General features: G+C 46.2%; 1 protein-coding gene and 1 long non-coding RNA gene across 4 annotated transcripts in view; one reads left to right on the top strand and one right to left on the bottom strand.

Annotated features, from left to right (window-relative positions):
• The window catches only part of ADCY1 (adenylate cyclase 1), a 333354-nt gene that overhangs the window by 211906 nt on the left and 93550 nt on the right, over nucleotides 1-27898 (bottom strand). The gene's annotated exons all lie outside the window — the stretch shown is intronic.
• Nucleotides 21464-23438, top strand: LOC146079575 (uncharacterized). Its single transcript, XR_014474620.1, has 3 exons — nucleotides 21464-21516; nucleotides 22529-22641; nucleotides 23279-23438. It is a non-coding gene; the product is annotated as an uncharacterized LOC146079575 (long non-coding RNA).

Raw genomic sequence — 27898 nt, 5'->3', positions numbered from 1 at the left:
AGTGTTTGCTTCCGCCGTTGCCGGGGAACAACTCCATGCAACACCATTTTGCCGCGCCCCGCACATTTTGTAAATTATACCTCACTTCTAGCACTACAAATTACGTTACTCCTGCATTCATGTTCCCAAAAGGCAGTCTAATCTAAGCCCTGTAACCCACCTTGCCATATGATGCCCCAGTCCCCTTACACATCACCACAAAACTCTGCCACCTGCGCACATGTATGCCCTGGGGAACGGTTGCAGTCGGATCTGACCGTGTTGCAAGAGATCGGACTGGACTGAGAGTGGTGCAGGGGACCGTAATGGATCACAATGCCTTCTAACTCCGGTGACTCCAGCACATGTATCCTGGGTACTATAATGCTGCTTAAACACTGCAAAACCTGTTTTCACCTGGTTTTTAAAAAATTTCTTTAAACGGGTCCAAGCAGGTTTTAACCCCTTTCTCATTGCATGTTGTAAACAGTATATTATTGGTTAATTACCGTTTTTGTACCTTTCACATTGTACCCGTTGTGAAAGGTACAAAACGGTAATTAACTAGTAATATACCCCCCTCCCCTGGAACCTGCCCTGCGAACCCTCTCCCCTGGTACCTGCCCTGCGCACCCCCCCCCCCCCCTGGTATTTGCCTGTGTGGGGGATCCGGGCAGTGGGGTCCACGCATTGCTGGGGAGGCAGCACGAGTCCATCCGGCATTGGCACTGTGCTGCGAGTCCCTCCCTGCGGCTGATGGTTGCTGGGCAGTGGGGAGGCAGCGGGGTCCATCCGGCATATGGGCAGTGTGAGGTGGGTCCCTGCAGCAGATGGGAACTAGTAGTTCCCATCCACCGCAGGGACCCGCCGTACACTGCCCATACGCCAGACGAACCCTGCTGCCTCCTAGTTCCCATCAGCCGCGGGGACTACCTATACGCCAGATGGACCCCGCTGCAACCCCAGCAACCATCAGCCGCAAGGAGGGACCTGCAGGGGACAGGGGGCAGGTGCAGTGCAGGTACCAGGGGAAGGATCCTAAATACAGATTCAGACCCGTTCAGACTGCAAAAAAATGGGGCTGAAACTGGTAGGACACTGCTTTTTAACCGATTAACAAATACCGGTATTTGTTAAACAGTTAAAGCACCCTGGAGCTTTCACACTGCAGCTCTACCCATTTAAAAAGGCTAAAAAAACGGCAATTTACCGTTTAAGAGCTGCAGTGTGAAAAGGGTATTAGAAATGTGAGGGACCTCCGTGCATGGGATCAGTGGTTAAAGGGTACTGATTGGAAGAACACACAGGGCATAGGGCTGTGTGCCTGTGGTGGAGGGAAAGGGATAAAGCACATTGTGCTCTGGGGCCTTAATAAGGCATTGGGGATGCATGTTGGGGTCTGTAATTGAAAGCAGAGACATGAACTGCATTATACTTCACCCTAACTATCAAAAATGTATCTGTGCAAAGCATGAGTGGTTGCTAATATACTGTATTCATTTTCATAGATTTTAAGACATTGTATTATGTATTCTAAACTGATATAGATGTTTTTTAAGAAATAAGATATTTATTGGCTGTTGAACTTTTCTGTGCAGTACCACCTACCACTTTTCTCTTTTTTTCTAGGCACGTAAAGCATATTCTCCAATAAGCAGCCCTTCAGGACATGGGTCTGGGAACTTGTCCTTGATCCCATATATTATCACCTGAAAATTAGGATTGTATGGCCAAAACAATGGGCATTATAGGATAACCCGACACTTACCATCGGGGCTAAAATGTTAATATTAGCCAGGTTTTTTGTCCTGTTTTGTTGGGGTTTATTTTAGACGGAGGGGGGTAAAAATTTGGTAATATATGGTCTATGTATTACTGTATACAGATGATGTAACAATTTCTTAATAGCTGGCAAAAATTGTACCACATTAATATAAAGATTAAAAACATAACACATTCCTAATAAAATAAAAGCAAAAGAACGATAAAGGATCATCCAATCTCTTAAAATGAATACATACAAAGTAAAATAATAGTCATTTCTATAAAGTTATCAATCATTTTTACATCTTTCCCAATATGGTAAAGCTGACTCAAACTGATTAGGAGTTGCTAGATTTGCTTACAGATGTGTGGTGAGGGATAAAAATCAAAGAAACAAGCAGCAGACATGAATCCATAAAATAATCAATAGGGATTAGTACATCATTCTCCAGGGTGCCATTCTAGAATAAACAGTTTTTTCTCTCCCTTATGGTTTATATACAGAAACAACCTTGAGCTTGTAATCCGCAGCTTTTGCTGGTGGGGTTCTTTACTTGTGTCTTTATAAATAAGTTTACAGGGAAATTCTAGATCACTCTAGGAGGTTCCTCTATCTTTATCTATAGACTTTTATAGCAAGACAACCAGCTGTATAAGATACAGTATTGTCTGGAATTTAATGGGACCCAATTTTAGTGCCTGGATAAAAGACACATGAAGTCTTGTGGTATTTAGACCAGGAAGCATCCAACTTTGTCAAATAAATCAGAATGCATCTCCAACAGCTGAACAATGGGGCCGATGTATGAACGTTTGTTATGGGGGACAAGGGGTATAGCGCACATTATGTGCACTGATACCGCTTCTACCCCATGCATGACGGAGCCAGTGTGCGGTAAAGGACAGGGGCGCTATGAGCCCCTGTCCATATCGGCGCTGCTATCTAAATGATAGCAGGCCGAATGTATGAACGGTCAGCGTCGCTGACCGTTCCGACCGCTGCCACTTTTGGCTTCACCAGCATCAGGCTGGCGAAGCCCTATCTAAACAGCAGGGACAGCGTTGTCCCTGCTGTTAGCTCTGGGCTGCACTAGTGATCTTGCATGAGCAGCGAGATCCCGCGCATGCCCAGTCCAGCCGGCCGGGGGACAGGAGACAGCGCAACAGTGTAAACTGATGCGCTATCTCCAGGAGGGGACATCGCTGGAGGGGGGAGTTAGCGCTCCCCCGCTTCGGCAGACAAGATGATAATACATCTTGTCGATGTCCCTTCCTGCTTCGCCTCGCTAATGAGGCGAAGCAGGAAGTATTATAGCGGCGCGTTAAGCGCCGCTATAATACATCTGCCCCAATGTGAGAGAAAGTCACCCTTCGGAACCCAAAAGTAACATGTGTGATGCAACACAACCTTATATAACCCCAGTCCTTCATTTTGTCCTTTGAAAGGTAGTAGGCTATTTTATGAGGAGGAGGTGGTGGTGGTTTGTAGTATATAGTGGGCTTTGTTAAGTTTGGAGAGTGTTCCAGAGAATTGGAGCAGGCATGGCATCCAGGAGAGTGGGCAGAGAGAGTGAGAGGCTGGTGGAGGAAACCATGTCAGAGCAGCTGCCTTTTTCCTGACACAGAGGCAGAAGAGTGTGAGTAGGAGGAGGTGCGGGAGAGTGCTGTGGAGGATAGTGATGAGGAGGCTGCTGCAGCTGCACCTTGCAAAGACCTGGGCAGGGTGCAATGCCAGGTTTTCTTATCAAGAAAACTCCATAGAATTACCCACACCTGCTGCTGCACAAGCGTAGAGGCAGGGGGTGGATTAGAGACCAAAAGTCTGGAAAATTTCTGTAAGTGGGCTCATGTGAGCGGCACCACATCAACAATAAGTGGAGCCAATATAATAGTAGGTGGGATTACTACTTCAGTATACCTAGAGACATCGTGGGAGGCCTGCCAAACTTAAGGTCAAAAGATGCACATGGGACCACACAGTCATGGGTGTAACGTCACCCACACAATTCACCCTGGGACACTGCAAAAGACAGGAATAAATAAATCCATATACATGCACTTCATATACATATATTCAGAGCGCATTCGTAAAGCAATTAGGAAGCTGTTTGGCAAACAACAAGCTTCTCACTTATAGTGATTTGCATGCAACGTGCGGTAGAGTTAGTCACACAAGTCAAGGATTAGTACTCCACTTGTTAAAACATCAAATTTGACTGCAGTTTATTAAGCCAGCAGCATCTCTTATGGTCAAACTTTTATAGACTTGATTTTATGCCTCTGTGATATTATAGTTATCTGTTGGTGATTAACCTGGCTCCCATTTATACAGATATCTCATTAACATCAGGGAGGCCAGCAGTGTCCTTGTACCCCTGCACAGTTCAACCACATCTCTGGACTCCTTCACATACAACACCATCTGCTGCAGACTGTGGTGAGGTGAGGGGGGGGGAGTGGGCATGCGGGACGGGCCCGGGTCCCACTCCTCCATCTCCCATTGCCGGGAGCCGGGCAGTGCCGTTTGCTGAGCTGGGGACAGAGACATTTGCAGTGGCAGCCTGTCCTCTCTCTCCATCTCGGTTTTTTCATGGGGGCGTTGCAACCGAGCTGGGGCCCGGCCTACCTGCTGGCGCCCCTGATAGCAGATATAGGAGTGTGAATATTTTAATATATCCGGAAAATCCCCATCTCCTTCTAGAACATCATGTGCACCCTTTATTTACTAGAATCTAGTAAACCTTCATCATTACCATTGTCTAATAAAAATCATTGTCTAATAAAAATAAAAAATATGCATACTATGACTATTTTTAGTTTTTTGTTTTAAAAATCTATATTTAGTACCTATTACAGTATACTGTACTTTGTCTTAATCCCTTGTTGAACATATGGTCATTATCATGCATACTGTATGTTGAGCACCTTTATAGAGAATAAAGCACCTCGAGTGCAGCGAGCCACCGAGCCCGAAGCGTGGCGAGCGCAGCAAGCCCCGCGAGGGGACGCGGATACCTTCACAGGTATCGGAGTCCCCTCACGGGCTTCACAGGTATCCGCGTCGCCTCGCGGGGCTCGCTGCGCTCGCCACGCTTCGGGCTCGGTGGCTCGATGCACTCGCCACACTTTATATTCTCAACTCCACGCCGACGTGGATAGTGGGGGTATGAAAAGGTCGGAGGACGCGTACTGCCGCCCCTCGCGGGCTCGCTGCGCTCACCACGCTTCGGGTTCACGTTTATAGTGGGGGGGTGGCGTGAGGGTGCATTTAACCTTGTAAGCACCCATTACGGTGCTTAAAAGCACCCTTTAGGGTGCTTATACAATCTTTCATCGTATAGGGGCCAAAAATCGCATTGCATCGCATGCCATCGGGTGCATGGCATGCAATGCGACGCGATTAAAACATTGCGCGATGGAAATCGGGGGCGCCGCTATAATACACAAGTACCGAAATATATTTGGTATTGTACAATTACAATTGCACTATGATAATAAAATGTATGAATCCAAGTACAAATTGATTATTTTGGAAACATATTAACAATTAATTACTATTTACTGTATGAACAGTTTCAAATTATTTTTAATTTGCTATGTCTAAAAGTTCTAATAACTTTTTGTCATTTTGGTCACCTATTTATAAATATATATTTTGTCTGTGTAAAGCAAATAATAATAAAAAAATTAATTTGTGTTACAGTATGGGATTACATTTTCATTTTATTCCTGCACAATAACCTGTGCTTTTGAAACACTTTCCACTACCTTTACCACACTTTCCAGTTTGGTAGAATTGCCATGCAGTCGATGTAGAGTGTACATCTACAAAGTCATAAAGCTCACCTAATTAATGGTGCGCAGTGTCACAAATAATTTTACCATAGGTCTTCAGTGGTGCCAAGAGCGCGTGCGGGTACCAGGGGCACCAACTTTTATTTGATTTTTCAAATTTTTCGCAAATATAAGAAAACATCATTCGTGCAGATATAAATGCATAACGATAGGTGGTTACAGTAGGAAATGTGCACAATGCACATACTGTGCACAATGTACAAATTGAATGTATTGAACAGATTAAGCATATAAACCGGTCGATGTGTCTATCCAAACGATATTTAGTGGATAGACATCAGATTGGTTGAGACAAAGTCTTACAGGAGTGTTCATCACAGCACATCTTTTTAATAGGGCTAGACCATCAGGCCAGAAAGTGGGCCTCTCAGCTAGTGCCTGGATGGCGTTGTATCCGGTTGGACAATTGTGAAGACTTAAACATCAATACATTCTAGAACTAAAACAATTGAATAATTCTTATCTATGCAAGAATATAAGGGGGAGAAAGTATAGAAAGATGGGTTGGGGTAGGTAAAAGGGGGGGGAGGGGAGGGGGGGGTAACTTGGAGTCACGCGTCAGAGGTTGTGGTATGTCTTTGCACATGTAAATACATGAATGTCAATAACTTGAGCTCGATAGCTTATGTATACAGAGTGGGGGAGATCGTTCCCCGTTCAAGGTGTGCAGAGTATCACGTTGAGATGTCCTCAAAATGCTTCCATCTTTTTGTATACCCGGACAAAGAATTTGAAGGGAGGGAGGATTCATATTTATCGAAAAGCCTCATCTTGGTTAGCATCGAAATCAATTGTGTTAAGGAAGGGGAGTTTGAAGAGAGCCAATTCTTAAGTATTAGCTTTTTTGCTGCTGTAACTAGTATGGTGAGGAAGGGCACATGATGCAATTGTGGGCCAGTCATGTGCCAGTTGTCAAAATTGGCAAATAAAAATGGTACAGGGTGCAAGGGAGGGAATATGTCGGAGTGGGTTTTAATAAAGTTGATGATCTTATTCCAATATTTTTGATGTACCCACAGGTCCACAAATTATGGAAGATATTTGCAGAGCTGGCTTTTTATTTCGGGAACTGGCCCGTTTTCTCAACGACATAATGACTCATTTGGCCCTGGGAAATATACACCCTATTGAGTGTCTTGATGTGTGTTTCCTGCAATAAAGAAGATTTAAGTGAACTCATTGTGTCCTTGTGGTATTTGAATAGGGTGTCTTGAGATAGCATGTCAGGAAGGTCCTTGGACCATGCAGTAGTGATCTTGGCCCATAAGGAATCAGTTTGGGGTGCTAAAAACTCCATGTATATTAGTCTGGTTTTGAATTTTTTTTGGCGGTATTTTGAGATAATCTTGTGCATAGGGTCCTGAGGGGATTGGGTGAAGGTGTTGCTAGGGAGGGATTTGATATAGTGTGTCAATTGCATGATTGGGAACAAGGCACTGTGGGGCAATCCGAAGGTCTCTTGCAGCTGCGGGAATGTGCAAACTCCCCCTCCAGGGTCATAGACCTGGGAGGTGAGACATAGTCCCTTAGTTTTGATATGTTTGAAAGCTGCAGAGTTTACACCTGGGATGAACATCGGGTTGCCCCAAATTTTCAGCCAAGGTGAGTTGGTTGGGTTCTTTTTGAGGATTTTACAAAGGTGTTGCCATGCTTCGTAAGTGTCTTTAAAGAAAGTATGTGCATAAATCGGTGTGGGAATTAGCTTTTTGGGTGCATGAATTAGCGCGCCTGGAGAGTAGGGGGAGAAAATTGTGTTGTCAAGGTCTGGGATGGTATAGTGGTCTAGGCCTAGGATCCAGTCAAGGGCATATCTGTTTAGCAGTGCTTTGGAGTAAAGTGACAGATTTGGGAACCCGAGGCCACCTGACTGTTTTGGTTGTTGCAATTTTTGCATTGATATTCTAGGTTTTTTCAGGTGCCAGATAAAGGAGCTACATTTTTTTGTAATGCGGATAACATCTGCTTTCGATATTTCTATGGGGAGAAGCTGCATGTTGTAGGTAAGTTTGGGGAGGAGTACTGATTTCACTACTTCTGTGCGCCCTAAGAGGGATAAGGGTAGGTCCTGCCATCCCTCCAGGAAGTTGGTGATTTTCAGGAGCGAGGGAGTGCAATTTAGTTTATAGAGGTTTGATACTTTATTTGGTATTTGTATGCCCAAATATTTAATGTGGGAGGATTGTAAGCGGATGGTGTTTAGTTCTGGGTTTTCATCAAATTTGGGGGGCTGTCCTGAAATCGTTAAAAGCTCAGATTTACCTATGTTTATCTTGTAGCCTGAGAAGCTGCCAAATTGGGAGATGATGTCTATTGCTGTGGGGATGGCATGTTGGGGATGGGACATGAAGAGCAACATGTCGTCCGCGAAGAGGGATAGGCGTATATCAGTGTGGCCTAATATGATGCCCGTGTACAATGGCGATGACCTTAGGGCAACTACCAGTGGCTCTAAGGCTAATGCGAACAAGAGGGGAGACAGGGGGCATCCCTGTCTCGTACCTCTAAGCACTTTGAAGGGTTCAGAGATGGTTCCATTACAAATGATTCTGGATGATGAGGACTCATATAAGGTCCGCAACCATGTCACAAATACGTCTGGAAAGCCAAATCGCTTTAAGGTGAAGTATAAATGATCCCAGTGGACCATCTCCAAGGCCTTCTCCGTGTCCAAAGATAAAATAGCCCTTGAGGCCCCCGACAGTGGTCCCTGGGATTCACAAATTACTGTTAAAACTTTTCTAATATTCGTAACAGGGTGGCGGCCCGCGACAAAGCCTGTTTGGTCAGGGTGGACTAGAACTAGTTTAAGCCTATCTGAAAGAATTTTCGTTAATATCTTATAGTCTAGGTTCAGTAGGGATATAGGTCTGTATGAAGCCGGGTCTGCGGGGTCCCTGCCTGGTTTGGGCAGTACTCGAATGTTTGCGGCATTAAAGAATTCCGGGGCCGTCTTGGAATGAAGAAGGGTGGTGTACATAGTGGTCATACATGGGGCAATATGGGGCATAAGTAGTTTGTAGTAGTCGGCCGTGAGGCCGTCTGGTCCTGGGGCTTTACCTAGTTTTAGATAGGAAATTGCTGAAGTGACCTCTTCTAGTGTGATGTCTGCCGTAAGGGAAGAGGAAGCGGCATTGTCTAGTTGTGGCAGGGTGACACCATTCCAGAATTGGTCCCTTTGGGTACAGTCAGAGACTGGGAGTGAGTATAGATTGGTGTAAAACTGATTGAGGACTTCCGCTATTTGGCTGTTCGTGGAGGTGCGGGTGCCATCTGGTTTAGCTAGGGGGTGTATCGAGGATGAGGATCTCTGGCCCTGTAATAGATTGGTCAAGAGTCTGCTTGACTTGTTGCCAAATTTGTGGAATCTGTATTCCTTTTTAAAAGTGTATTGTGCTTCAAGTTTTGCTAGTAGTTTATCAAAGAGAGCTCTATAAGTGTTATATTTAATGCGGTTTTGTGAGGATGGGCAGGATTTATACAGCTGGAAGGAGTTGGTAAGATTAGTTTGGGCCTTGACATAGTCAGAAGTGAGCTTGCGTTTTTGGTGGGATGAGAAGGATATAATGGTGCCTCTAAGGACAGCCTTAGAGGTTTGCCAGTATAAGGTAGGGTTAGTGAGAAGTGTTTCAGCATTGTCCGTGTGATAGTTTTCCCAGGCCTTCACCACCTCGCTCCTTAGAGCAGCCAAGGATGAAAGGGAGGCGGGACATCTCCACGATATGAACGTAGAGGGTTCAGTGGTTAGGGACAGTTTAAACCATGTGACAGCATGATCAGATAGTGTAATGGGCTCTATCGTGGCTTCTGCTATTTTTGGTAATAAGGCGGAGGAGGTGAGAATGTAGTCTATTCAGGATAAATTCGGAGTCTGTGGGATGTAGAGTGCGCCATGTATCCAATAGGTTAAGTTTGGATGCTAATGCCATCATACCGAATTTGGGCTGGTGTCTCTTCCTGGTGGATTGGCATTGTCTATCTAGTAATGGATGTGCTAACATATTGAGATCACCACACAGTATTATTGGCAAGTGTAAGTGTGGGGAGATCATGGAGATAAGATTACATATAAAATCTTTTGAGTAAACATTTGGTGCATATACATTAACATACATGTATGCTTTGTCTGAGATCCTTAACTGACATAATAAATATCGTCCTTCCGCATCTGGTGTCACATTATCAATTTTGACTGGTAGTGAGCTTCTAGACATTATCACCAGGCCTGAGGTATAGGGGGCTGAGGCCTGCACCTTCCACCCTAGGATAGACAACTCAAGGGTTTCAGCAGCCGTCAGGTGTGTTTCCTGGAGAAACACTATGTCTATATGAAGTTTATTTAGGTACATAAGGATCTTCTTGCGTTTGCAAGGGGAATTAATCCCACCCACATTCCATGATGCTATCTTAACAGACATAACAGAATTCTATGAGGAAAAATCAAGGTGGCATACTCACATATTGCAGTTTGATGTAATACATTTTCAGATTCGCGTGTTGGGGGAGGAGGTGGGGAGGGGAGAATAGTAGGGGGGGGGGAGAGAAAGAAGAAGTAGTGAAACTTACAAAACATTAGATTAATTCTATTAACATGTAGACTTCCGAAGAAGTGTAAACATAGGTATACACCTTGGTGCATCATAACAGAACGAAGCAAGCTCCATAGGCAACTTGCCCATTAAACTTAAGTAACGTTTGAGATGCCGTAAAACAGGGGGGGGTGGGAATGTTTCCCCGGTTCCAGGAGAGTCCTCTCAGTAAGGCCTTCAGTTCGGGAGAAGGGGTCATAGAGTCGATGGGCTCGGGTGGGCAGGGGGAGGGCGGAGATAAGGAGGGTACAGTGAATTATGCATGGTAGGGTCGGGGCCCTAGGATCCTGGGAGTGAAGCTTGATTAGAAAGGTGGCAATCCGGGTAATGCCGCAGACTGGATTTCTTCCTTAAGTATGGAGGAGTCATGGTAGTATGTCAGCCTGATTTGTCTGTGGGAGTTCGTCCTACAAGGGGGGATACCATGGAGTCTGCGGAGTCGGGGGCCTGAACATGTAGGTGGTTGTATGGATGAGGGGTAACGGCTGACTGCAGTTGGTACTGGGTCGTTTTGACCGGGTTAGGCTTGAGAGACATTTCAGTCACATTCTGACATGGAGCGGGGGGTCGTATGTGTGTTATCGTCTTCATCCAGCCACAGCTCTGCGTCCTGAGGTGTTGAAAAAACTTTGAAGGATGTTCCTGAAAAGATGCGCAGTTTTGCCGGGTATATAAGGGCAAATTTTCTCTCGACCTTGATTAGTCAGGAGCATATGGGTGAGAATTCTTTTCTCGCTTTAGCCACTTCGGCAGAGAAGTCCTGGAACAGGAGGATTTTATTTCCCTCCCACTCTATGTTCCTCTGTCTGCGTAATGCACTCCATATTAACTCCTTGTGTAGGTAGTTAAGCAGTTTGAAAATTACAGCTCTAGGTCTGCCTCCCTCTTGTGGTAGTTGGGGACCTAGTCTGTGGGCCCGTTCCAGAACCATATCTTGACATTGGTCTTCTATTTGCAGCAGTGCTGTCCTTTGACCGCCTCTGGCAGCCCAATAACTCTCAAGTTATTCCTCCTGGACCTGTTCTCCAGGTCCTGTAGCTTATTATGGACCTGGTACATTTCCTTTGTGTGTCTGTGCGATTCTTTTTTCAGTTCTGCAATAGCCCCAAAGTTTTCTCCAACTCTGTGTTCTGTGACCAGAGCCCTCTGGTTAAGCTGTGCAATCTGATATTTAAAGTCAGCAGTTTGCTCCTTCAATAGGGGGCCTATGGCTGCCCTTACGGCTTGTACCATATCCCCATAAGTGACTGGGTGTGATGGCGGTGGGAGTACCTGTAGGGTGTCTGTAGAGGTATCCTCTTGAAGGAGAGGGTCAGCGCTCACTTCAGTGTGGGTTTGGGAAGGAGTACGCTTTGCTGGGGTGTCTGTAGGAGCAGTCTGGGGTTTGTGCACGCTGTCAGCGTTGGCGGGCGCCATCTTGGATTCTCTAGCCCTTTTTTCTGCCTCGCGCTGTGCGCGGCTTTTCGTGCTGGGCATAGCCTCAGAAAGTTCTCCATGCAGCGGGGGGCTTCCGGAGCGGGGGAGCCGGTGGCTGGCGTCTGTTGGGAGGCGAAAATCGTTTGGGCTGCCTTCTGAGCGGAGATGCAGCGCTCAGCCTCCTCTCATCACGGAGCCGGAACCGGAAGTCCAATTTATTTTTTTTCCGGCGGGTGCTCTCTCCATGCCTCCCTCCCTGCCCTTGTGCCGGTGTCTGTATTTTTTTTACTTTTGCCTGGCTGAACGGTCGGTGTCCCTGTAGGTCTTTGCCTATAAGTGGCAATGCATTTTGCATCAGAATACCATGATGAGCAAACTCTCATGACATAAATCAATTTCTTATACACTTGACCATTTAACTTAATTCCAGAAAAATTGAGGACTCTTGGAAATCTTGGGAAAAAAGCATGTCCCTATAACATTAGAAGAGACTGCAGGAAGGGTGCTTTTTTAAACTTGAACTTCAAGCTGATCGTTACGGCATACATAGTGTTCCCGCTAGGCTGTTTTAGCGGGGTGCTGCGCCCTGCCCGATTTTTAAAGGGCAAAATGCGCCCTGCCCCTCTAGCAGTGCCCCGCTAAAACAGCCTGCTGCCTGTCCTGCCGGAGTGCACCAGTGAAGCCCAGCGCCGCCATAGATAGCGGTGCACGGCGCTTTCCCGGCAGCTCGGGGACGTAGTCACGGCCGGGCAAGCCCCCTTTGGTGATGCGGAAGCCCGGGCACGCCCCCTTTGGTGATGCGGCGGCCCGGGCACGCCCCCTTCGGTGACGCGGCGGCCCGGGCACGCCCCCTTCGGTGACGCGTCGGCCCGGGCACGCCCCCATTTGAGACGTCCCGGGCACGCCCCCATTCGTGATGCGCCGGCCCGGGCACGCCCCATTTGTGACGCGGCGGCCCGGGCACGCCCCCATATGTGCCGTCGCCGTGCCTGGTCCGCCCCTCCAGCGCCCTGCCCCGTTTGGTTCCTAGAAGGAACACTACATACACTACATTTTATATAAGTATATGCAAATGTATATGTTATAGGTTCCTCCTACAGTTATAGTATAAATGGTCGACAGTCATTAGGTCGACACCAAAAGATCAACATGCACAATGATGACATAGGCACATGGGTGACACGTGGAAAAGGTTGACATATGAAAAGGTCAACATGAGTTTTTCGTGGTTATTTTGCATCAGTGTCAACACCTGAGCACATGGACTCCCAGTTAGCGATTCAGCCACTGCCTCACCACCACCTGCTGACAGCCGGCTGTGGGATACTTTCCCAGTTAGGGATTTGAAGGCCAGAGTCTCTAATAGAGGACGGCCGACAGTATACAACTCTGGATTTAGCTATCCAAGTAAGGGAGCATTTCCATCTGAATTAACTCAATCATTTACAGCAAAGCTAATCTTCACTGCCCTTCACTGCCCTTCATCCATTGCACCGAACTTCCCATTCAGTAGTCCACTGTATATGAACTTCATTGCGCTTCAGGTATAAACACGGAGCTAAACACGGGATTAATATAATTTGAAAGAGGATATCCACTTACATTAATTATAAATGTGCAGACTCTTTACTCTGATTTACTCTGATTTCAAAGCAGGATCTTATTGGCTATCAACTGTCAACAACTGTCATGTGATTTGGGATAGCCAATAAGATTCTGCTTTGAAATCAGAGTAAATCAGAACCTGCACATCTCTAATTAATATATCCAGATATGATCATATGGATAAATAAAGGTATTATCTATTTGAGTTAAGATGAACATTACGCCTGTCTCATGATCTACTAGAGCAGGGGTCTTCAAACTATTTTGCTCTGGGACCCCATTAGACAATAAAAATAATTACAGGACCCCATCAAGTGACTGCAGAAGGTCATCACATCACATGTGTAGTCAGCAGAGAGCACATACAGGGCACAAAATAATGGGAGGAGACTAAAATAACAGACAATTCAACAGATTATTCAGACTCCTTGAATCACTGACTGAAAAGTCAACAGCCTGATGGTCAGCAACATGGATTTGCGACCCCATGTTGAGAAGGTCGGGACCCACTTTAGGGTCAGGACCCACAGTTTGAGAACTGCTGTATTAAAGTAATGGAGGTCTAGTAATTTCCAATATACAGGTTGAGTAACCCTTATCCGAAATGCTCAGGACCATGAGCATTCAGAATAAGGGAATTTTACGGTTTTTGGAATATTTTTTTTTTACATACTTACCTGTCCCCTTGGGGGCCCCCATGGTCCCTCGGCGTCCATGGAGTCCTCCGGCATCCATGGCAGGCCTTCAGCTTCATCTCTGGCATCTCCAGCAGTCCCAGGAGTGCATTGCGCAAGTTCCCAGGCACGCCGGTGACGTCACCAGCGCGCCTGAGAACTCGCGTGATGCACTCCTGGGACCGCTGGAGACGCCGGAGATGAAGCTGAAGGCCTGCCGTGGATGCCGGGGGACTAGGTAAGTATAAAAAAAGGGTCCGGGGGGGGGGAGAAATTTTCTTTTTCAACCATTCCAAAAAAACATGTTTTTTGGAATAATTCGGATAACGGATATCCGGATACTGGATACTCATCCTGTATTACCATTTTTTCTTATGATATGTTAAGTAAGTCTTTCGCTGCTTAGCAAGCAGGCTACACCTGCTGTCCGAACAAATGCTGCCCCCCTGCCGCTGATATACGATACGCTATTGAATGGAATTATACACTCACACATCCGAGCGTATGCGAGCGTATGGCCAAAAATCAATTCATGGTCACCGACCATGGAATGTTTTTTGGTACTTGTGTATTTTGGCGGCGCCCGATTTCAGCATCGTACGATGAACGTATCGTATTGCATTGCATGCCATGGCATGCGATGCGACGCGATTTTGACCCCCTATACGATGAAAAATCGTATAAGCACCCTAATGGGTGTTTACAATGTTAAATGCACCCCCACGCCACCCCCCCACTATAAACGTGAACCCGAAGCGCGGCGAGCGCAGCGAGCCCGCGAAGGGCGGCGGTATGCGTCCTAGGACCTTTTCATACCCCCACTATCCACGTCGGCGTGGAGTTGAGAATAGATTAGTGTGGCGAGCGCAGCGAGCCACCGAGCCCGAAGCGTGGCGAGGGGACGCGGATACCGTCACAGGTAAACGCGTCCCTTCGCGGGCTTCACAGGTATCCGCGTCCCCTCTCGGGGCTCACTGCGCTCGCCACGCTTTGGGCGCGGTGGCTCGCTGCGCTCGCCACACTAATCTATTCTCAACTCCATGCCGACGTGGATAGTGGGGGTATGAAAAGGTCGTAGGACGCGTACCGCCGCCCCTCGCGGGCTCGCTGCGCTCGCCACGCTTCGGGTTCACGTTTATAGTGGGGGGGTGGCGTGGGGGTGCATTTAACATTGTAAGCACCCATTAGGGAGCTTATAAAATGTTTAATCGCATCGTATGGCATTGTATGCCATGTACAATGGCATACAATTTGAAAATTGTATGCCATCGTACACTAACCAACAAAATCGCGTCGCATCGCATACCATCGCATGCGTAATGGTATGCGATGCGATGGGTGCCGCCAAAATACACAAGTACCTGTTTTTTTAATCATTTGTAAATAAAAGTCAGTTCGGACTGCCTTTTATTTGCCTCTGACATGTCCGAGAACGGGACGGTCGCTGACGTCCTGTGACGTCTGGTGCCTGCCCCGTGCATGCTTCGACATGCCTGCATTCGCATGGGGATGCATTTATCTGGGTGCACCCACCGTTTTTATGGGCACGCCCAGGAAACGTTGTGCATCCCCATGCGCCAGTCCAATGTTCTTTCCCCCTCTGTACAAACGCCTCGGCAGCTGATAGTTGACAGAGGCATTCGCACAGTGGCCCTGCAAATGCGTATAATCGCCTATACGCACGTGCAGAGTCGCACCATCGGTCCGAGGACCGATATGAGCCAAGCTGAATCACCCCCTACGTGCATATTAAGCAGACACATCCGTGTGTATGATTCTGCAGACTGGTAACAGAATCCTTCCCTCAGACCTTGTGCCTGATATTTGCTGCTAAAGAGATAAAATGAGGAAATGAGAATAAAGACCTAAGGAAGGAGTTTAATGACGTGCTTATTTTTTTTAACAGCCAATTCAAAAGATGTAAGGAATCCATCATTAATTAGAAATTCCCTTGATGCTTGCATATTTTTTAACTCCAAACCAGCAAGAACTTTCAATCACAAACCCTCCAGGAGAAATAATTCTCAAGAGAAAAACAAAACTTATTAATCAGTTATGTAACTTAGTATAAAGTAGCAGATGGCATTTCTTTTTGCATTACCGGTATATTTTTTTCAGGCAGACATTAAGGGGGAAATTTACTAAAGGAAATTTGTAAAAAAAAAATAGGTGTATTTGTATCCAGAAATACACTTATTTTTGACATTTACTATCCCGAAAATACGGCAATTCGTATTAGTATTGATGTGCTATCAATCCGAATACAAATTGCCGTATTTTCGGGATAGTAAATGTCAAAAATAAGTGTATTTCTATATACAAATACACCTATTTTTTACAAATTTCCTTTAGTAAATTTCCCCCTAAATGTTGAAAAGAAAAACCTTACAATCTGTGGAAAGTAGAAGTTATAGAACTGTGGGGTAGATTTATTATATTAGGGGAATATGCACTAGCCGCATGCGTTATGGCAGGGGATAGCGCTTCCCCTGATCTATGACACCCACGATGCAGGTGTTAAACAGGCGGCGGTGCGGGGCAGGAGGTACAGTGCAGCAACGTTATTTTTAAAAAAGGGCCTGCGCCTTACCTTATGTATGATCCGGCGATGTGGGGCTTCATTCTTTATGGAGCCCCGTCCCGGATTGCCATCTTCTTCTGGCGCTGTGGGTCTCCTGCTTCATAGTCAGCGCCGCTTGCTGGTCTCCGGCGTCTTCAAATTCAAACTGCGCATGCGCCGGGTACACAGCATCCCCGGCGAACATTACCCAGCGCATGTGCAGTTTGAATTTGAAGACGCCGGAGACCAGCAAGCGGCGCCTAACATGGAAAACTGTGCATGCGCCGGGTACACAACGGGAGACAAGGTATCTAGCATGCGCAGTACTTGTCAAGCGGGGGGAGCGCATATCTGTTATGGGAGAAAGCGTATCCCCATCGGGTGGGGATAACGCACTCCCATAACGAAAACTGAGGCAATGATACTGCGATAATGTGGTGAAGCGAACCTGCATGAAATAGGAATGTTATGGCCACATTAATAAATCTACCCCTGTGTGCTAAAGTAAGAACTTATAAATTAGCCATGGCAAACTCAAGTCCTACCTAGGGCATTTGCAGGGACCAGTAAAAGTGTAGATGGCCAACTGGAGTTAAATGACAGGACTGTGACATAAAAAAAAAAAAGAGAGAGAGAGAATGACATACAGTATTTATTTATTTTCTTTTTTAAGTTTCTTATCTAGCTTATATTCTGCAGCGCTTTACAGATAATATTTAAACATTCAGTCTACCACCATATTTTTGGATTGTGGGAGGATACCCACGCAAGTACAGGGAGAATATAGAAACTCCGCAAAGTTTGCGCCATGGTGGGAATCGAACCCATGACCTCTGCGCTGTGAGGCAGTAATGCTAACCATTACACTGTCCGTAGATAACCAGAACTGTCCGTAGATACATACAATAGATACAATACATACTGTAAATCCTTCTGAGAGCCAGAGCCCATCCTATTGCCTGCCACATAATTCTGAGAGCAGCTTAGTGACTGTCACGCAATAGAAAGCATCATAGAGAATGCCCCAGTAAAGAGGGTATCATACAGACTGTGATATATAATAGGGAGGGGTACATACAACAATTATAAGCTGTCTATAATTTCAGAGAGCTCCTCCCATGGCCCTGGTGAGTGACAGCGAACTGCTCCGCCTGGCCCTCAGCTCCCCAGCAGGCAAAGCAGCACTGCTCGGCGGCGCTGGCAGCATACAGAGTCAGGCACAAGTGCAGTGAGTCTTACTGGGGACAATCTGTGTCAGCAGCACTATGGGGGGGGGGGGTAGGTTTATTCTGTGTCAGTACCACTATTGGGTTACATTATGGGCCTTATTCTGCTCGGTACGGTGGGACCATATACGGGCGGATGAGGGTTTCTTTTTCATCTGCGCATGCGTAGCTTTCGCAATGCGCAGGTGCGGCGACCTCACACCGCTCACGGATGGGTCTCTCCGCGTGAAAAAACCTGTCCACAAGAGTACGGTCATTGTGGGCGGCATGGGGGCATTTTTAGGGGAGCGACCGGAATAATGAGGAAAACTGGGCGTACAAGGGGGTGTGCACCAAAAATGTATGGTGCTACAACCGCTCGATCGACGAACGCACCGTGCATTTTGGGCCAAAAACAGGTGGACGCCAAAGATAGCTCCAGACCACCCCTAGAGATACCGTATGAGAGCGGACGCCTGAGTCTGCTAATTAACGCTGATTACTACACCTGAATGTAATAAGAAATGCTGCAACCTATTAAGTGAAAACCATGATTGCACTACCTGCAAGCCACACACAGGTTATATATGTCAAGGTAGTTATTTTATAACCATCTACACCCATGGTGTTTTTGTATACTTTAAAAAGCAGGACACTCAATTCACAGAAGTCAACATGTGTCAACTTTTTCACTGTAACACCAACATAACTTTATTTAAAAGTAAAAGCAATGTGGGGACACATAGATAGTGATTAAAATGCAACATTAGAACATAATAAATATACATGTAAAGAGGGTTAAAATGTTGTTTTATTAGGGTGTTTATTAAGGTAGACAATTGAGTTAATAGAAAACAATTATTGAATAACAGTTAGAATAATTAATTATAGTTGAAAGGCTAGATTAGCAGGGCCATATATGTGAAGGGTGTGCCACTGTGCACGGACGTACGCTCACTCTCACGATCGGTGACACACGCTGAGTTTTCCATTGAAAAAAGGCGAGACCCGTCCATGCACTGTGGCATACACTCAGATATATACGGAAGATGTTGGTGTGAAAACGGACGAGACCCATCCATACATGGTGGCGTACGCTCTGTTGTACGCCAGTTAATGGTGTCTAATAGGAGACCCGTCCATATACGGTGGCGTGTGCTCAACTGTACGCCACTCCCCATTGTCTGTGTTTGTGACCGTCCATTTGCGGCTGTTCTGTGGGCGGACTTACGCTCACCATCCGCGTACGGAAAACGGACGGTGAAACGGACCTAACCAGAATAAGGCCCTTTGTGTCAGGGGCTCCACAGGGGTCATTCTGCATATAAGTGGCAACTCTGGGGGCATTCTGCATATAAGTGTGTGTAAGCGGCATCTCAGGGGGCAACCTATGTGTAAGCAGCAACTCAGAGGGCATCCTGTGTGTAAACAGCATCTCAGGGGGCATCCTGTGTGTAAGCAGCAGCTCAGGGGACATCCTGTGTGTAAGCAGCAGCTCAGGGGGGATCCTGTGTGTAAGCAGCAGCTCAGGGGGCATCCTGTGTGTAAGCAGCAGCTCAGGGGGGCATCCTGTGTGTAAGCAGCAGCTCAGGGGGCATTCTGTGTGTAAGCAGCAGCTCAGGGGGCATCCTGTGTGTAAGCAGTAGCTCAGGGGGCATTCTGTGTGTGTCTGGCACCTCGGGGCATTCTGCTTGTAAATGGTACTTCAGGGCGCATTCTGCATTAAAGTGATACCTCAGGGCACATCCTACGTGTAAGTGGCATTGCAGGGCATTATGTATGTAAGTAGCACCTCAGGGGGTTTTCTGCATGTTAACAGCAAGTCAGGGCATAATGTATGTAATGGGCACCTCAGGGCATTATGTGTGTAAGCGTGTCCTCAGGAGGATTATGTGTGTAAAAGGCATCACAGGGGGCATTATGCGTGTGTGTGTATAAGCTGCAACAAAGGGGACATTGTGTGTGTGTATAAGCGGCACCTTAAGGCACCTCAGCCATGTTGTTTCAGCCAAAGGAGGGGTTCACAAATAGGGTGACATTCTATGGGATGAGATTTGTGTTTTTTGGTGAATATTAGTAAAAAAAATGGCGACATCGCATTTTTACTTGAAATCGCATAGGATGCGCTAAGGGCCGGATATCTCATATTATGTGCGATAACTCATGCGGACCAAAAGTGTGTGAAAAAAAATCGCATTTTTATCGCATCCAGATGTTTTCGTACAGAAAAGTATAGAAATCGCTTATTTAATGGGATGCGTTTCCGCAAATCGCACTTTTAAGGTGTCTAATAATCGCAATTTTTTCAGACCAGGTTCTGTTGGGCGATTTGGCCCAGAACTCACTTTGGTCAAGTGCAAAAATGGTTAATTTCAACACAGGTGCACTCAATTTCACTCAGAAACACATCTACATATACCCCAACATCATTAAGGACACCTGTGAGGGTTTGAGACATGGAGATTTTGCAGAGTGGTTTGGAGTTGCTGATTTGTGATGTGGCCCATTTGGAGGAGCAGCGCAGGAGGGAGGAAGCTGCACACCAGATCCAGGTAGCTCCCGCGACTACTGCATAGTCGGCTGTACCTGGACTCCCTCTCGGATCAACAGGTTGTGGGGATGTTTAGGCTGAACCGCAATAACCTGTTGGAATTATATGAGCAGGTGAGAGATGATTTGGACCCTTTCGGGGGAGGAAACTATGCAGTGTCTGGGCTGCAGAAATGTGTACCCTCTACTATTTGGCCACAGGCTCCACTCAGTCTGTGACCTCATGGTCCTTGGGGGTATCACAGCCCACTTTCTCTAAGCATTTTACTCAAGTGTTACTTGCTTTAAAGAAGTTGTGGCGGACATACATCAGATTCCTACGTTCTGAGTTGGAGTGGCAGGACCACAAGGTGGCTTTCTATAGACTCTCAGCATTCCCTCACGTGCTGGGAGCTATAGACTGCACACACATTGGGATTAGGGCACCGCACGTGCGGGGATACGTCTATGTCAATCGGCGTGGGCGGCACTCTTTGAATGTTCAGGTGGTATGTGATGCTCATCTCAAAATCCTAAGTGTTGTAGCAGGCTTCCCTGGGAACTGCCATGACGCCTATATTCTGAGGCACTCAGCCCTCTGCAACCGATTCAACCAACAACAAATGCCAGAGGGCTGGCTACTTGGTAAGTACATTTTTACATATTACCCTCTCTGTCCTTATTTGTACCTGCTCAAATGTGTGTGTTTCCAGTTTCACAAGCATATTACTCTTGTCCCAGTGTCTCCTGTTTGCACAATGCACATACCTTACCATATAAGGCAATAACTTCCTATCTGTGTTTTAGGTGACTCAGGATATGGGTGTGTTTCCTGGCTCATGACTCCTTTGCGCTCCCCAGAGGGCCCTGCACAGCACCGGTATAATGAATCCCATATTGCAACCCGCAATGTGGTGGAGCATACATTTGGCGTATTGCAAAGTAGATCCCGGTGTTTGGACCTGTCATCGGGTACGCTGCTTTACCACCCAGAAAAAGTAGTGATGATCGTCCAGGCTTGCTGCATGTTACACAACATAGCCCTGTCCCAACCTGCCTATGTGGAGGAGGAACATGCAGCAGTCGTGCAGGAAGCTTAACCTACCACACCTCGGGTAGTGAGGGGTACGCAGAGGGGGAATCTGGTGCGTACACAAATCATCAGGCGTTACTTTTCTGGTAAGCACATGTGCCCTGTTTTCCAACATGTACCTTTGCTGTAAGTGTACTCATAAACAAATTATTTAGCAATACCATCTGTTTCCACCCACATTTAGCCTAATACACAGAGCCCAACTGATGCAGCTGGTGGTGCTGACCTATCCCTTGCTGTAATCAACCTTGTAAGTACATTTGTAACATGTATGAATTAAGTTTGCTCTAAAACATGGCTCACCTGGTGTTGTGGAACTACACGTGCCAGCATGCCCTGACACACTATAACCATTACAGTCCAAACAATGAGTGCCAGAGCTTGCTGGAATATGTAGTTCCAGAACCTTTGACGGGCCAGAAGTTACCCAACACTACTTTTCAGCAATCCCATTGTCATATACCATTACACTATGTCATATGTTCACACAACAATTGCTTTAAAAATAATACACAGACAAAATGGTATGCGTTTAGACATTCTTACTGCAGTATAGTATGTCATAAACAACCTGCATTTTTGTCACTCAAACATTCGAACTGTCGGGGGATGTAACAAGATGTATTGCATATTAGATGCAAATTAAAAATGTATCAAAAATATGAATTATTTTCACCCACCATCAGGCCACCCTAAACCACTTCTTGAAGCTGCACCCAGGCCACCCCGGGTCCTAATACTCCGACGGGAAGGGGAAGTGGGGGAGCCACTTACTGGGGTGCTAGATACACTACTCAGTGTAGATGCTGCTGCACCTATGACATTGCCTTCCATCTGCTGAAGTTGTGCCTGCATACCTATTAAGGCATTGGTCTGCGCTGTGCACGATTGGCTTAGTGCAGCTATACTTTGCGCAAGGCTGCCAATAAGGCTATTCTGTTCCCTTACAGCATAAGTTAGATCTGCAAAACGGGTGTCAATGCTATTAGCCATGCGCACATGAGTACCTACACCAACCCGTACACTCCTTGAAATTTTTCTTAATTGAAGAAAAGTGTGACGCATGTACCCCTGGATGTTCCCTATTTGCAGGCTTTGGGAGGCCATAAATTCTATTTGTTTCTCCTTGAAATTTACCAAGGAGTTAGCTACTTGTGCAGCAGAAGCTGCTGTATGGGGTGTGTTTGTGGGTGGGGGTGGGATGGGAGTCACACCACATGGGGGAAGATCACTCTGTGATGACGTCTGTATTTCCTCCTCAGCCGCAAAGGTCTCCACGGGTTCGAGAATGATGTCCATTTCGTCCAACATCATCATAGAGGATTCTGTTGGTTGTGTTCCTAGTTGTACAGTACCTGTGGATACAGATGAAGAGGTAAGTACTGATGCATATATAGGCCAGTCTCTCTTCAATACTGTTTTTGAAAGGGCTTGAGATGCTGAACGCACATGAAAGAAATTGGTTTTGCTCTTGCGCTGCCAAATCAGGATTTAATAACCTGTGTACCACACTGAACAAAAGGAAACCTGGGCCCAGGTGTCCTTTTGTTCAGTGTGGTACATAGGTTATTAAATCCTGATTTGGCAGCGCAAGAGCAAAACCAATTTCTTTCTGTAAACCCTTAGTGAGTCACGAGCAGACCCATTTGCCCCTGCTGCAGTCAACTCGGTAATTCAGCTATTTTAATTCCACTAGAAATCTAATTAATTAATCCATTTTAGCGCCGGACCTAGTGGATTGTGGAAACTCCCTCTGGAGTTATCCACACCCACAATCTTTTGTCCATGCTGAACACACATACCTAGGGGTATTATGTACTTACACATGTACCCCGATACTGCATGTAACATTGACATTAATAATAAGTGAGATGGCTAGGTCAGATTACATTCATTTCCGTTGCAATGTAGCAGCAGGAGATGAATGTAGTGTGAGATATTGTTGATGTGATATGGGTGTGTGTACTTTATGTGTAATGGCCTGTTTTTTGTTAATTTACCTGCTTCCACAGATTCTGCTCCAACGGGCCTTCTTTTCTTTGATGCGTGAGCACTTCGGGACAGACAATCTGTGAAAGGAAAGATGGGCAGCCATTATCTACCTTGCAATGGATAAGCATTTATGCCAAAAATGCATTGAAATTACATTACTGGACAATAGTTCCTTTGGTTAAGGACTACATTATTAAGTCCCCACATTATTTGACATATGTTTTTCACCTGAATTTTTTGTTAGATTATTATTAAACTATTTGACACATTACAACTGGTGGATAATCTGTGGTATGTAGGCATGGCAGCTAAACCACCAGTACACCAATGTTTTTTGGGCCACATACATGTTAAGCTGCTAGAAATAATGTTAAAGTGTTGATCAATATCAGCAGTTGTGGAACTACAAGGCCCAGCATTATGACCAATTTGAAAGTAGGAGCAGGCAATGTTTTGTGCCTGACCTTGCTGGGCTATGTAATTCCACAGCAGCACTTTACTTAGCATAACAATACAAGTGAACATTACAGTTTGAAAACATTGCCATGTATGTTTAAGATTGCATGTGGTCACACTTACCAGCTCTGGATGGCGTCGGCGGCATATCGGTATCCGCGACGTGCATGCCAGGCAGGACCTCAGGTGGTATGATTCTTTTGAGCTTGACCTCATAGGATGTGTAGCAGACAGTGGTGGGGCTTCCTCCGCCAGTCTTGGTGGCATCCTCCAACTCCATGGCCATTTTACTTTTGAGCTGTCTCTTGATATCGTTGAACCTCTTCTTGACATTTCTGACCAGGCGCTTGTGCTGACTTACAGCGTTCACCGCCTGGGTGATGTCCTTCCACATAGCCCTTTTCCGCTGTGCAGTGGTCTTGTGGTGACTTTTCCCCAGTAACCGGTCAAACACGGGTATGATAGCCCAGACAATTGCAGCATTTTCCTCGTATGAGAATCTGACCTTTCGGCCACTTTTTGTGAGGCCAGCTTCTACCTCCTCCTCCTCCTCATTTTCTACTCCAGCCATGTACCCCTCCTCCTCCATGCCAGTGTCTTCCTCCTCCTCACCTCCATCTTCCTCCACCTCTGACATGTGGCCCTCCTGCAGCTGCTCTGGGGTATGGAATAGGTCCTGGGTATAGGATGGGGATGCCAGCAGATCCTCCACCTCCTCCTGCTGGGGCTGGTCCAACAGGGCCTGGTCTGTGGCCATGCTGTCTGCCAAACTGCTGCCACTCCCTGTAATGGAGGATGACCTCAGCAGTCCTCTGCTGCCTCTCCCACTTGGCTGGCTGCTGCCACTGCTCCCTCTGCCACTTCTCCCTCTGCCACTGCTCCCTCTGCCACTGCTCCCTCTGCCACTGCTCCCTCTGCCACTCCTCACTCTGCCACTCCTCACTCTGCCACCAACACATCTTCCTCTGCTCACACTGCCACTGCTCCTCTCCATGCTCCTTACTTCCTATCAAAGAGTGAAATGGCGCCAGTGCCCCTTTATATAGGGGGTGTGAAGCATAATGGAGGGGACAGAGGTGGACCAGTCTTGTCATGTGTCTTGTAAATCGCACTCCGGTTGGTCCAAAACTCGCACATGACCGGCAGAAGAAATCACACTTTTTTGTGTCATAAAATCACACCACTTCAGCCTCAAAATCGCATCCCATTAAATATGTGAATTATTACCAAAAAATGCAAATTAAAAAAGTGCAAAGAGCGGCGATGTGGTGCGAGATAAAAAAATGTGCATTTATCTCATCCCATAGAATGTCACCCATACAGTCTCCCAGACATTACAGAGCCAGAGCCCAGCTCAATGAGGAACCTGATGTCACCCTTTCAAACAGCTTTACATTTATTGATGGGTCTCGGATTAAATCTTGCTCTCGGTAAATGTAATAAAATCATGTTGGTGAGAGCGGGGTAGTTAGAGCTGCCTTATTATAGATTTCTCTCTATAGGGTGAAATTCTTTGTATAATTGTCAGGATATTAATATTTATCCACTCTGTTGGCCGAATTCCTATGTGACTCTATGGACCAGTTTTACATCCAAAAATATGGATGTGTTGCTGAAAGCACATTAGTTGTGTAGAGATAGCTTGGAGGCCATAAGGTGCATACACACAGGGTATTTTTGCCCAGTGTATATGCACAGAGATGATGGGGAAAATCATTGGGCTGAAAATCCCTCAGTGCATACACGCTGAGCGATTTTTGCACGTCCAAGCGATCTTCGTGGGGTGGATGGCTTTCCATAGCAAGACACTATGGAAAGCCATCTACCCCATCACTCATCTGCTGGTAACACCAGTAGATGAGTGGTGCTGACCAGCAATGATGCAGGAATGCGCATCAGCGCTCGCCACTCATCGACTGGCCATACACACTGGCTGACTTTTGAGCTGAAAGCAGCTAAAACTGTGAAATTGAGCTGCTTTCAGTTCAAAATCACCCAGTGTGTATGGGCCTACACTTGGACTTTGATTTGCACCAAGCACAGGGCTGGTGAAAGTTTCAATTGTAGCATCTAAAGACAGTGGCATATATTCAATGCCGTGGGCGAGCGGTGACTGCGAGCAGGACTTTTTGCTCGCAGTCACCGCTCACCCTGTCAGTATTCAACTGACCCCCCTCATACGCAAATTCCCCATCGCTCCGTTTTTTGAGCGAGGGAGAATTGGCGTATGTGCCTCCAAAAGCTGCGAGAATCGAGGCTAATTACAGCGAGTTTGCTGCAATAGCCTCGGCTCTCGCAGTTTAGGGGAATCCTCGCAGTTCTGTGACTGCGAGGATTCCCCCGGAACGTTGCATAGTGCGAGCGGCCGGCGCGGGGGTTAAACTGCGAGGATCACTGGTTTTCTGTGATCCTCGCAGTTTAACCCCCTCGCCGGCCGCTCGCACCCGCATTGAATACATGCCACTATATCAGTCCTTGTACTATATATTCAGACATTCAGGAAAGAGCATTGTAGCGGCATTGACATATAGTTGCATAATCAACTGTAGCAAAAGATCCACAACTGCGTTCAACTCAAAATGAGGCCTAGAAGTGGGGATTATGCAGCCTCTCGGCATACCACACCCCCTTTAACAGTCTACTGCCCCAATAGGGCTGCATCCATAAATTTCCCGGGCTGATTTTCTATCCCAATCCGCCCCTGCCCACCATGCATCACTTCATAGCACTAAGACAGGGGGCCTAATGCAGACCTGATCACAGGACAAATAAGTTCTCAAAATGGGATCTGCCAATGTGGCAAATGGACATGTGCAGAGAGAGTTTGATTTGTGGTGAGTTATTTTGTTGCTGTGCAGGGTAAATACTGGCAGCTTCATTTTTACACTGCAATTTAGATTTCAGTTTAAACACACCTCACCCAAATCTAACTCTCGCTGCACATGTTACATCTGCCCCACCTGCAGTGCACATGGTTTTTCCCACTTTGAGAACAAATTTGTCCTGTGATCAGGTGTGAAATAGGTCCATTGTGTAGTGGGCCCCAGTTGTCAGGGATCAGCTTACATAGTGCAAGGCCGGTTCGTTTCCTGCACTAAATGCACGATTTGTGATGCCGCTTGCCTTAATGCTAAAATTTCGATTTCTTTACAAATTGTATAAATAGGTAAATGCTTCAAGGAGGCTGCCAGTCACATTTTCGGTGTATATGCATTTATTTCATGTTTGTTTGTTCTATAACAGCTCAATGAAACAATGCTTCATTCATCCAGAAACTAAAAAAATGTAAAGCTCTTGCCTATACTATGTATACTATACTGTAACTACAGTACATGCATTTCCTAGTTCATATAATCCTATTTAATAAAATGCTAACCTTGCTCCACACCTCTATGGGGAAAATTCAAGAGTTTTACACACCGGCGCAAATAAAGTGTGGTTCTGTTCAGGAGTGCACAGTCACTGTTGCTGACATTACTGTTAAGAGGCTTATTTATCTGTCCAATATGTCTGGTGGGAACAAAAACCTGGTAATGTATGGGGGCATATGAAAAGTGAACATTGGCCCCAAATGCTGGAAAACATACAATAGTCATCCAGACAAATTAGTTAAAGCTGTTTGATTTAACAAACTACAGTAATTTGAACAATCGTTTCTCTCCATTTTACAGTTTTGGAGCAATGGTTGCTTGTCATTTTCTCCCATACATTACCATATTATTGGTCTCACCAGACAGATTGGACAGACAAATCTTTGTGCGTGTACCCAGCTTAAAATATGGACCAAAGAAACACAGGTCTGATTTTGCTAGTTTCCATCCGATTCCGACGGATCGGGCCAATGGATCGGATGAAAACTGGCCAAATCAGATGTGTTTTGACATCTGATCTGATGCGGGGCTCGTGTGCATCAGATCGGATTCGGAGATCATATGTGCAGCACATATGATCTCGGAATCTGGCTCGCTCCTGGTGGTAGGGTATTGGGTTGCATTCAAAACATTGCATTTGAAAAGGCCGAACAGGGATGTATCGCAAGAGATCTGTGCGGCCTACTGAGTCACTGCGTTATGGCAGGGGATAGCGCTTCCCCTGATGTATGACACCCGCAATTCGAGTATTACATTACTAAAATAAAAAAAGCAATACCAACTACCCCCAGTTTTTGGTCCAGCAATCATTAC

This window comes from Crinia signifera, chromosome 5, assembly GCF_055691185.1.
Source record: "Crinia signifera chromosome 5, ASM5569118v1, whole genome shotgun sequence".
NCBI classification, from domain to species: domain Eukaryota; kingdom Metazoa; phylum Chordata; class Amphibia; order Anura; family Myobatrachidae; genus Crinia; species Crinia signifera.
This window is presented reverse-complemented; position numbering and strand designations above follow the sequence as displayed.